Source organism: Euphorbia lathyris, chromosome 7 (assembly GCF_963576675.1).
Source record: "Euphorbia lathyris chromosome 7, ddEupLath1.1, whole genome shotgun sequence".
Classification (NCBI taxonomy): domain Eukaryota; kingdom Viridiplantae; phylum Streptophyta; class Magnoliopsida; order Malpighiales; family Euphorbiaceae; genus Euphorbia; species Euphorbia lathyris.
Genome location: NC_088916.1, coordinates 88,425,618 through 88,434,252, shown reverse-complemented (window position 1 = coordinate 88,434,252; position 8,635 = coordinate 88,425,618). Strand labels below are relative to the sequence as shown.

Here is an 8,635-nt window from a genome sequence, read left to right as displayed (position 1 = left end):
TTAAGCCATTTTATAAAATTAGAGGGAAATTCCCAATAACCTCATGATTAAAATTGAGGTTCTCCTAAAAATAAATCTGATCCATAGTAAAATTATATATGACTCGACAACAACACACGTATCGACACTATCCCAATTAGGTTAATACGAGATTGAAATGAATTTTTTTGGGTTAGATTACGGTTTAATCATTTTGACACTAATTCGAAATTGACACGACATGATCACAATACAAACTCAATAGTTGCAACATGTAATATTTATGTTGTAAGTTTTTATACATTTTTTATTGGGACAAGGGTCTAATTTAACCGTGCCGCTTCAATCAAAGTGCAGGTTTAACGTATGAAGTGATGCAAATTAAACCCTAATTTTTTCAAGCAATACCAATTTTAACCAAGCTCTGTCCAAAATTTAAATGATAATGTGTTCAATTGATCTAAATGATCCCTGAGTTGCGTACCTTCCTGCATTCGCAGGCCAAACAGATGTTGTTTCAGAAGAATTTTGTTCGTTAGAGATTTCGTCATGTATAAGCTCTCTAACTTCATCCACAGACCAGCAGCAGTCTCTTCGTCTGAGACCTCAGTGATGATGTCATCTGCGAGGCACAACATAATTGTTGAATGTGCCTTTTCTTCCAGAATCGTCATCTCAGCCGTGACTTCTCCCGTTGCCTTCTTCAACGGCGTCCACAGACCTTGTTGTTTTAACAAAGCCCGCATCTTGATCTGCCATAGACTGAAACTATTTCTCCCAATAAACTTTTCGATTTTCACGTTCATCGCAGACATCTTTCTCTCAAGAAAACAAAACCCCGATCGGAAACCGAAAGCTCTGATACCAGTTTGTTGTGCGGAATTAATGAAAGATAAATAAACAATCAATCGAAAAACACAGATTTACGTGGTTCACCAACGTTGTGTTGGCTAGTTCACGGGCAGAAGGAGAATAGTATTATTAGGAGGCGAAAATCAGATTACAATGATTAGGTTACATAATGGGGGTATTTATAATACCTAATCTAACCTAATCCCACTAGGAACCCATGATCCTAATCCCACTAGGAACCCATGATCCCAATCCCAATCCAACTAGGAACTCATGATCCCAATCCAAATAGGAACCCATGATCCTAATCCAACTAGGAATCCGAAACCCAAATCCTACTCCGAATAGGAAACGGGATATACTGATTCAAGGCATTACGACAATACGTAAATATCGCATTTGGACAAACCAGGGCCTAGGGTATGGAGGAGCCCAAAAATAATATTTTTAGAAAAAAAAAATACAAAAATGAAATCTTAAAAGATAAAACAGTTAAGGAAATAATCCTAGGCTTAAATAATTTGCAACACATATCTAGGCACAATGGAGGGAAGGGTCCAAATATAATGTTTTATAAAAAATACTGAAATTAAAATCTCAAAATGATAAATACATGTCATAGTCCTAAATAGTCACAACACATAAATTTATTACTATAATAATTTTTCACATGTTGATGCAAATGATTCTTTTTCAGAAATGAAAGTTTTGCAAATCTTTGGCAAAAATTATTGCTGCCAGCATTTGAAATTCTTGAGTTTGTCAAAACAGCAGATTATTACCCAAATGTTTCGATTGCGCTTCGAATCCACTTAACTATATATCTGCTAAAAGAAATTTTTTAGAGTTAAAATTATTGAAAAACTATTTGAGATCATCATCGCAAAAAAAGATTAAATAGTTTAATAATTTTATCTATTGAGAAAAATATATTAGAGAATGTTGGTGTATGCTTATTTTTAGTGATTCTGCATTTATAAATGCTCGTAGATAATATTTTGTATGAGCAACTAAGTTTTTAATATGAAATAAAATATTTTTTTATTTCAAACTTTATTAGATCCCTTGTTAAAAGTAATAAAAAGGTGTCATTTATAAGTAATTTTTCTTTTTACATAATTGATTTTTTACCTGTACTTATTTACTAGGCCCTGGTTTGAAGCTTCGCCCCTACGCCTCCAAAATCTCAGGATCCGTCTTGGTTAACAGTATTTTATTATATGGTAGACAACAACTTCATACCAGATGGTAGAATTTAAGCAAATAGTGTAAGGTATTTTATTACATAGTTTCTCATATTTTGAATTTGCCCCCAAATTCCATTCTTAGCCAACTAAGAGTAGTTTAAGATTCCCTCTAACTTCGTCGCCAGATTGAAGAAAATTAGGGATAGGATATGTTTTTTTTCCTGCCACTTGCTCCACTCTTTCTTAACTCTAGTAGCTCAACAGGTGAGACTCAATCAAACTATTCTTCTAGAAACAATGGGATACACAACTTTTTTTGAATGAAGGTTGGAACAAGGACAGAAAAAGAAGCCAGACATCCCAGCCAGGCTGGCACCCCTAGCCGCTTAAACTGCCCATTATATTAAAAAATCCAAAAGAGTACAAAGAAAGGATAAAACAGAAAAAAGTCGGGCCGGGCGGGCGTCGCGCGAACGAGCGCGCGTGGTATATTTGCTAAAAACCACTTAATACAATTTAAAGGCTTCTAAAGGCTAACTCTATATATACCCACTCAAGGGTTATAAGTTTCCCATGTGGGATTGTAAAAGTGCTCTTGAGAGCAAAGTGGTTAAAGACAAATATACCCCACACTTTCAAACCCATTTTTATTCAACACACCAAAGTTTCAAAGCCATTTTTCTAACAGATATGTCCAACGTTACATAGATCGTCAAAAATAAAAGATTGACAAAATTCAGGGGCAGAGTGCCACCAGGTTAATCACGGGGATGAAGCTCCAAAGCGTGCCAAAGAGTCAGCCGAGCGGTTTCCTTCCCTGTAAATGTGTAATTATTACCTCCATATTAGCGCATTAGTGTAAAAATCTCGTCCAAGCTTGTCGGATCAGCCACGAGACCTTCGAAGAACGCTGTTTTAACATGCTTACCACAAAAGAGGAGTCTGATTCTATCCGTAGTTGGTGCCACCCTTTTTCCCATACGATTTCAATTGCGAAAATGACAGCCCCGAGCTCAGCAATATGCACAAAGGATTCACCAATGGGGAAGGCGAAACAGCCCTTCGGGAACCCTCTATGGTGTCGAAAAATGCCTCCTGAACCTGCCAAACCTGGTGAGCCTGATGCGGATCCATCTGTGTTGGCTTTGGTCCATCCCGCCGGCGGGGGACCCAATGAACGATAATTATGTTCGGGGCAGGCCGCTGTCGAATGGTTCCGGGGTCAGCAAAATGTCTAGTCTCACGAACCGAGAGCCATAGCCGGGATTTAGTAATTTGGATTGATATCGTTAAAAATAGCATGGTTCTGAGTTTTCCGGATCAGCCAAGGGCAAGTGATGATTGCCACTCTCCAAAGGTTCATCAAATGTTTAGGAATCCTTCGATGTTGCAAATCATTGAAGAAGTCGGCGAATGGGCCAGCAGGTGTTATCGTGGAATTGAAGAATTCTCTAGCACCAAACAAATCTTATTTCTGGATTTTGTTTCACACAAATCAATCTACTTATAAAACAGCTTAATTTTGTCCATTCATAAACTTTTTTGTGAATTTTATTTTGATAATAGAAAATTTAATTTAATTTTATCATTTTCAAAATAATTTCGAATAAAAAGTTTCCACGGAATTTATTAGAAAATGATAAAATTGAACCAATATTTTAGGGCAATGATTAAAAGTAAGCCTTTTTGTAAAATGAGAGGGAAATTCCCAATAACCTCAAGATTAAAATTGAGGTTTTCCTAAAAATAATTTTGACCCATAGTAAAATTATATATGACTCGACAACACCACACGTAATCGATATCATCCTGATTAGGTTAATACGAGATTGAAATGAAATTTTTTGGGTTGGATTACGGTTTAATAATTTTGACACTACTTCGAAATTGACACGGCACGATCCCTATAGAAACTCAATAATTGCAACATGTAATATTTATTTTGTAATTTTGTATATTTTTTTATTGGGATAAGCGTCAAATTTAACCATAACGCTTCAATCAAGGTGCATATTTAGCTCCTAACATATGAATTGATGCAAATAAAACCCTAATTTTTCCAAGCAAGACCAAGTTTAGCCAAGCTCTGTCGAAAATGCAAAAAGACTGGTTACTGTTATTTAATTATCACGTCGTATCTTCCAAACAAGTTTGTCGTTAGATTGAAGCAGTTATATATATTTTTTATTTTTCTTATAACTATATTAATAACACTCTAAATATTTAAGAGAATTTGATAAAAAAAATTGTGATTAATTTATATGTAGCAGATTTAGTTTTTAGCATTTTAGCAGAATTTTTATAGTTTTGTTACTAATAAATTAATAAACTAAAGTGATAGTAAAATACTAATAAAACATGTTTTTTCTAATTTTCGGTAAGGTATGACTCAAATTGATCTTACTATCAGAGTTAAATTTGCATAATTTCATACGTTAAGGTTAAATCACAATAGAATTAAGAACGTTAGGGTTAAATTTAAGACTAATATTTGGCCCAAACTGTTACAGTGAGAGACACCATGTGTCACATGTCAAAAAGAAAATAACTTATTGGTAAATACTTGTGAACTTTTAAGAATTTAGAGAACAATTGAAATTTTGAGGTTATTGAAATTAATTATATAAAGATAAAATTGGACAAAAATATGAGGCTATTAAAGATAATTAGACAAAAATAGAAGGTCTAATTTAGAACTTTAAAACTTTAGTGGGTAGGTGAAGTTTGAGAGGAAGGGATGACATCACCTATATAACTGGACTTACACCTTTACTCTTCTCAATCGCGGAATAGCAATTAGCGTTACCCAATGTTCATAGATATCTCCTGTGTGAGATCTGAATAGTAGATAGCCCATATATCAATTATGGATACGGTTAGGATTAGGGTTTATCTTCTCCAGAAAGTGGCATAACCAATTCTATAGAAATCAATACTTAGGATTAGGGCTTATCTTTTCTAGAAAGTTAGCATTCATCAATGCTTTTAGGATCTGATCTCTAACTGCTCTGTCCTCGAGTAAATTTCCAAAGAGAATCAAGCTCAATTCTATAAAAACCCTTCCTCAAGAAAGAAGGGAGGAGCATCAAGTGATGGTCAGTATTTTGATCCTATCTTAATAATTTTTTTTTTGCAGGAAACTATTAACAAATCAAATTCCTGCGTTTTTCTTTGTTGGGTTTCATGTTTTAATAGCAATTCTGAAGATATAATGAGTTTTTCAACTACTCTAGCTTATTATATGTGTTTACAAATGATCTATCATTATTAATTTTTCTTTAATTACTTGTTTTCTATAGTGGTTTTTAAAAAATGATTATGCCAAAAAGTGAGAATTTTAGGATTGTAATTGTGATTTTATTGTCAAATTTGTTTGTTTGTGAGTGCCTTACATAAGTTGTCTGATGTGTTCTATAATTTTGTTTTAAACTTGATATGCTCATTTTTGTTAGATGTTGCTCTCTAGTGTGTTTGTTTATATAACCTATCTAATGTGTGAGGATGATATGATTACTTGAAATTGAAACCGCAAGTTTGTTTATGCTTCTGGTGTTATGATAAGTTTTTTTATACAAATCAAGATTGTTTGTTATTTGCTATGATGAAACTATGCTGCTAATGCTTGATCTGAATATTATGTAAATTTCAGCAGGCAATTATTTTTGCTGTAATTTCCTGCATTTTCAACTAGTTGAGATTGTGGCTTTGGGAGTAACTATTTTTAGCTTAATTTGCAATGGAGAAAATTGCAGAGTCCAAATCTGTGTTTGTTCATTTAGTAAAGCATTAGCTATTGTTCATTTTAGTTTGACAATGCTAGATGTTTCTCTCAAAATACTAATTTGTTGTTTGTAACAAATGATTAGGAAATTGTTGGTGCCTGATTTTCTCAATTGGTATTATTGTTTTGCTTCAATTCAGTTGCCTACTTTTAGGCGGATTGATTCAACCGATATCATTCATTGCATTTGTAATGACTATATTATCAGCTTTTTTAATTGTTTGATCAACACCGAATGAATTTAATTCCATTGAAGATCTTAATCTATTTCCATTGTTTCCAAGTAAAGAGATTGAATTTAGAGATTAGCATTTTTGAGGAATATATATGTGCTATGTTGCATGGAAACGGAATGCGGAAAATCTACGGAAGAAGAGTTCAACAGAGTATATAAAAATGTAACTTGCTAGAAAAGAAAAATGTCTCCGTTTGTACCGGAAATGGAAGGATGATTTGAGCCATATTAGGAATTCAATTCTTACATTGACTGGCTTTTTAGATACTTAATTAATTCCGATTAAGGAAAACTTATACACAATAATTAGTGATTCATCAAAGAAAGAGAAAGGAATTCTTGTTAGAATTTTTTAGATAATATTTTGGGTGTAGAAAGTGAAAGACACGCCAAATATATAAATAATTATGAACTTTTGAAAGTTCATAAGATTTTTGAGATTATTAAATACAATTGAACAGTAATATGGATTATTGAATGTAATTGTATAAGATTATAAGGTTATTTAATGTAATTAGATTAGAATAGAGGGTAATTTAGAACTTAAAAAATGTAGGGGGTTGTTTTATGTATGATGCCTATTATTTGATATGAATTCAATATCCCATACAAATAGCCTGACCTACATAAATGCATATTGTAAATGTGGTTGTGCATTAGACATTGATATCTCCAATCTTATGTGCTGTGGATTAGGGTTTACGTTCCACAAAAAGCGGCTCAACAGATCTGGCAGGCAACAAATAAAATCAAATCGAAATCAACATCAAAGAGGTAATAAGAATCATTATTTTATAGATAGCTAGGGTTGTTAAGAACGGAAAATATTCACAAAAATCTGAAAAACCTTAACTATGTGCAGGAAAAACAATGGTGAAGAAACATGAGAACAGCAAAGATCTTTCAGGCTTTCTCAAGAACAAAAAAAGGATATTTTATCAGTGATTGCTGAATGTTGCCGGCGAAAACAATCTCTTCTAACAGCGAGGATGATATGAGACTGCAAGTAAGTTTATGTTTAAATTACTAATTTCTTCTTTAAATATGCATTATTTAAAGAAAATCATTCTAGAGATCTTGTGTTGTTTAGATGCATTTTTGGTTGATTGATCCTACAAAACCATGGTGCTGTACCTAAAAATTAATATTGATCAATCTGTTTAGAGAAGCAGCAGCAACAGAGTACTTAATATCTAGAACACTCTTGGGTATTGTTATGAACCCCGTCCCCCTCTAGGATATTTTGCTCAATGCCATTGCAGATGAGGCTGTTTTATGTCTGAAAAGTCTTGATGCAAACACATTACCTTTAGAAATGTCAGCAGAAATCTCTCTCACTGCTAGGATAGTGGAGAAAGAAGTTTCTTTACAAATGTTCCGCCATAAAAAGTTTTCACTGACATATTGCGACATGTTCTAGGATCGTCAAGCTCAAGCGAAGCGCTAGTAATTCCCAGTTTCCTCATCGAGTGTTCGGGAGTATGAGCATTGTCCCAAGAGCTGTGGATTTTGACTTGGGTGCACGTGAATTATGGGACTGGGATCCTTGCAAAAACGTCTCTGAAGATGACTGGACTATGTTCCTGGCGTTTTCAAGAGGTTTTCCAGTGACGAAGGAAGTTACAACTCTTTTCACTGAGTTAATTGGTGTGGGTGTTGTTGATGTTAAGATGCAAAAAAAAAAGCCACAAAATGAACAACCATTGTTTGGAAAAATGATCCTGGATAGATTTCTCTGTCATATTGGGCGAAAGAACACGTCCGTGAGTAATTTTTACATCAGCAGCAGCAACAGAGTAATTCAAAGCAGTAGTAGCAACAGCTAGATGAAGGGACTGCACTGCATTGGAAAAAGAGGCAGAATCAAATGGAAGGTAAAGAGAAAAAACACCAAATACAATGGATTCACTATATTGGGAATGTAAGATGTGCAAATGTTGATGAGGTTGCCAAAATAATAAAGACACTTAGAATGAACAAAGGTATAAATATTCCAAGTAGTTGAGATTACAGGCTTTGGTTGTACTTTAGTTTAGAGTTAATGTATCAATATTGCCCACTTTTTAATCATCTTGTCTAATCCATGGTTATCTCTGAATTTGAAGGTTGTTTCTATTTATTCAGTTCTTAGGACAACGTAATATGCTAGTTTTTGAAGAATCATTACAGTGTTTTCAGAATTTCCATTAAAACATAAAACCCAACAAAGCAAAAGTGCAAAGATTTACCATAAGGCTAACTCGATTGGTTAAGAAAAATAGGTGCCTACAAAAAAATTTAAGACAAAATCAAAATCCATGTGGGTTTGTTAGCAACAAAAAAACAAAAACACATAAATAAATTTTATGAATGAAGAAAAAAATATGATGTTAAAAAAATTTATAATAATATTTAATATTGGTTTAAAGATATTATATTAAAAAATAATTACAATTTGAAAAAATTAATAATACATTTTTTCAAGTATATTAATTTCGGTGTATATGTAGTTCCAAAACTTCTTTAAAATTAATTAGATTAAATTTGAAACTAAAAGATAAATTTTTTTTATGTATATAACTAGAGGCAATTTTAGACTTTCATTTACAAAAACAAATGTAA

The 8,635-nt window shown here is 33.1% G+C and overlaps 1 long non-coding RNA gene across 1 annotated transcript; it reads left to right on the top strand.

Annotated features, from left to right (window-relative positions):
- Positions 1-4,814: 4,814 nt before the first annotated feature.
- LOC136201368 (uncharacterized) lies at positions 4,815-8,084 on the top strand. The gene is made up of 4 exons (XR_010673800.1): positions 4,815-5,113; positions 6,731-6,808; positions 6,897-7,040; positions 7,455-8,084. It is a non-coding gene; the product is annotated as an uncharacterized lncRNA (long non-coding RNA).
- Positions 8,085-8,635: the final 551 nt, after the last annotated feature.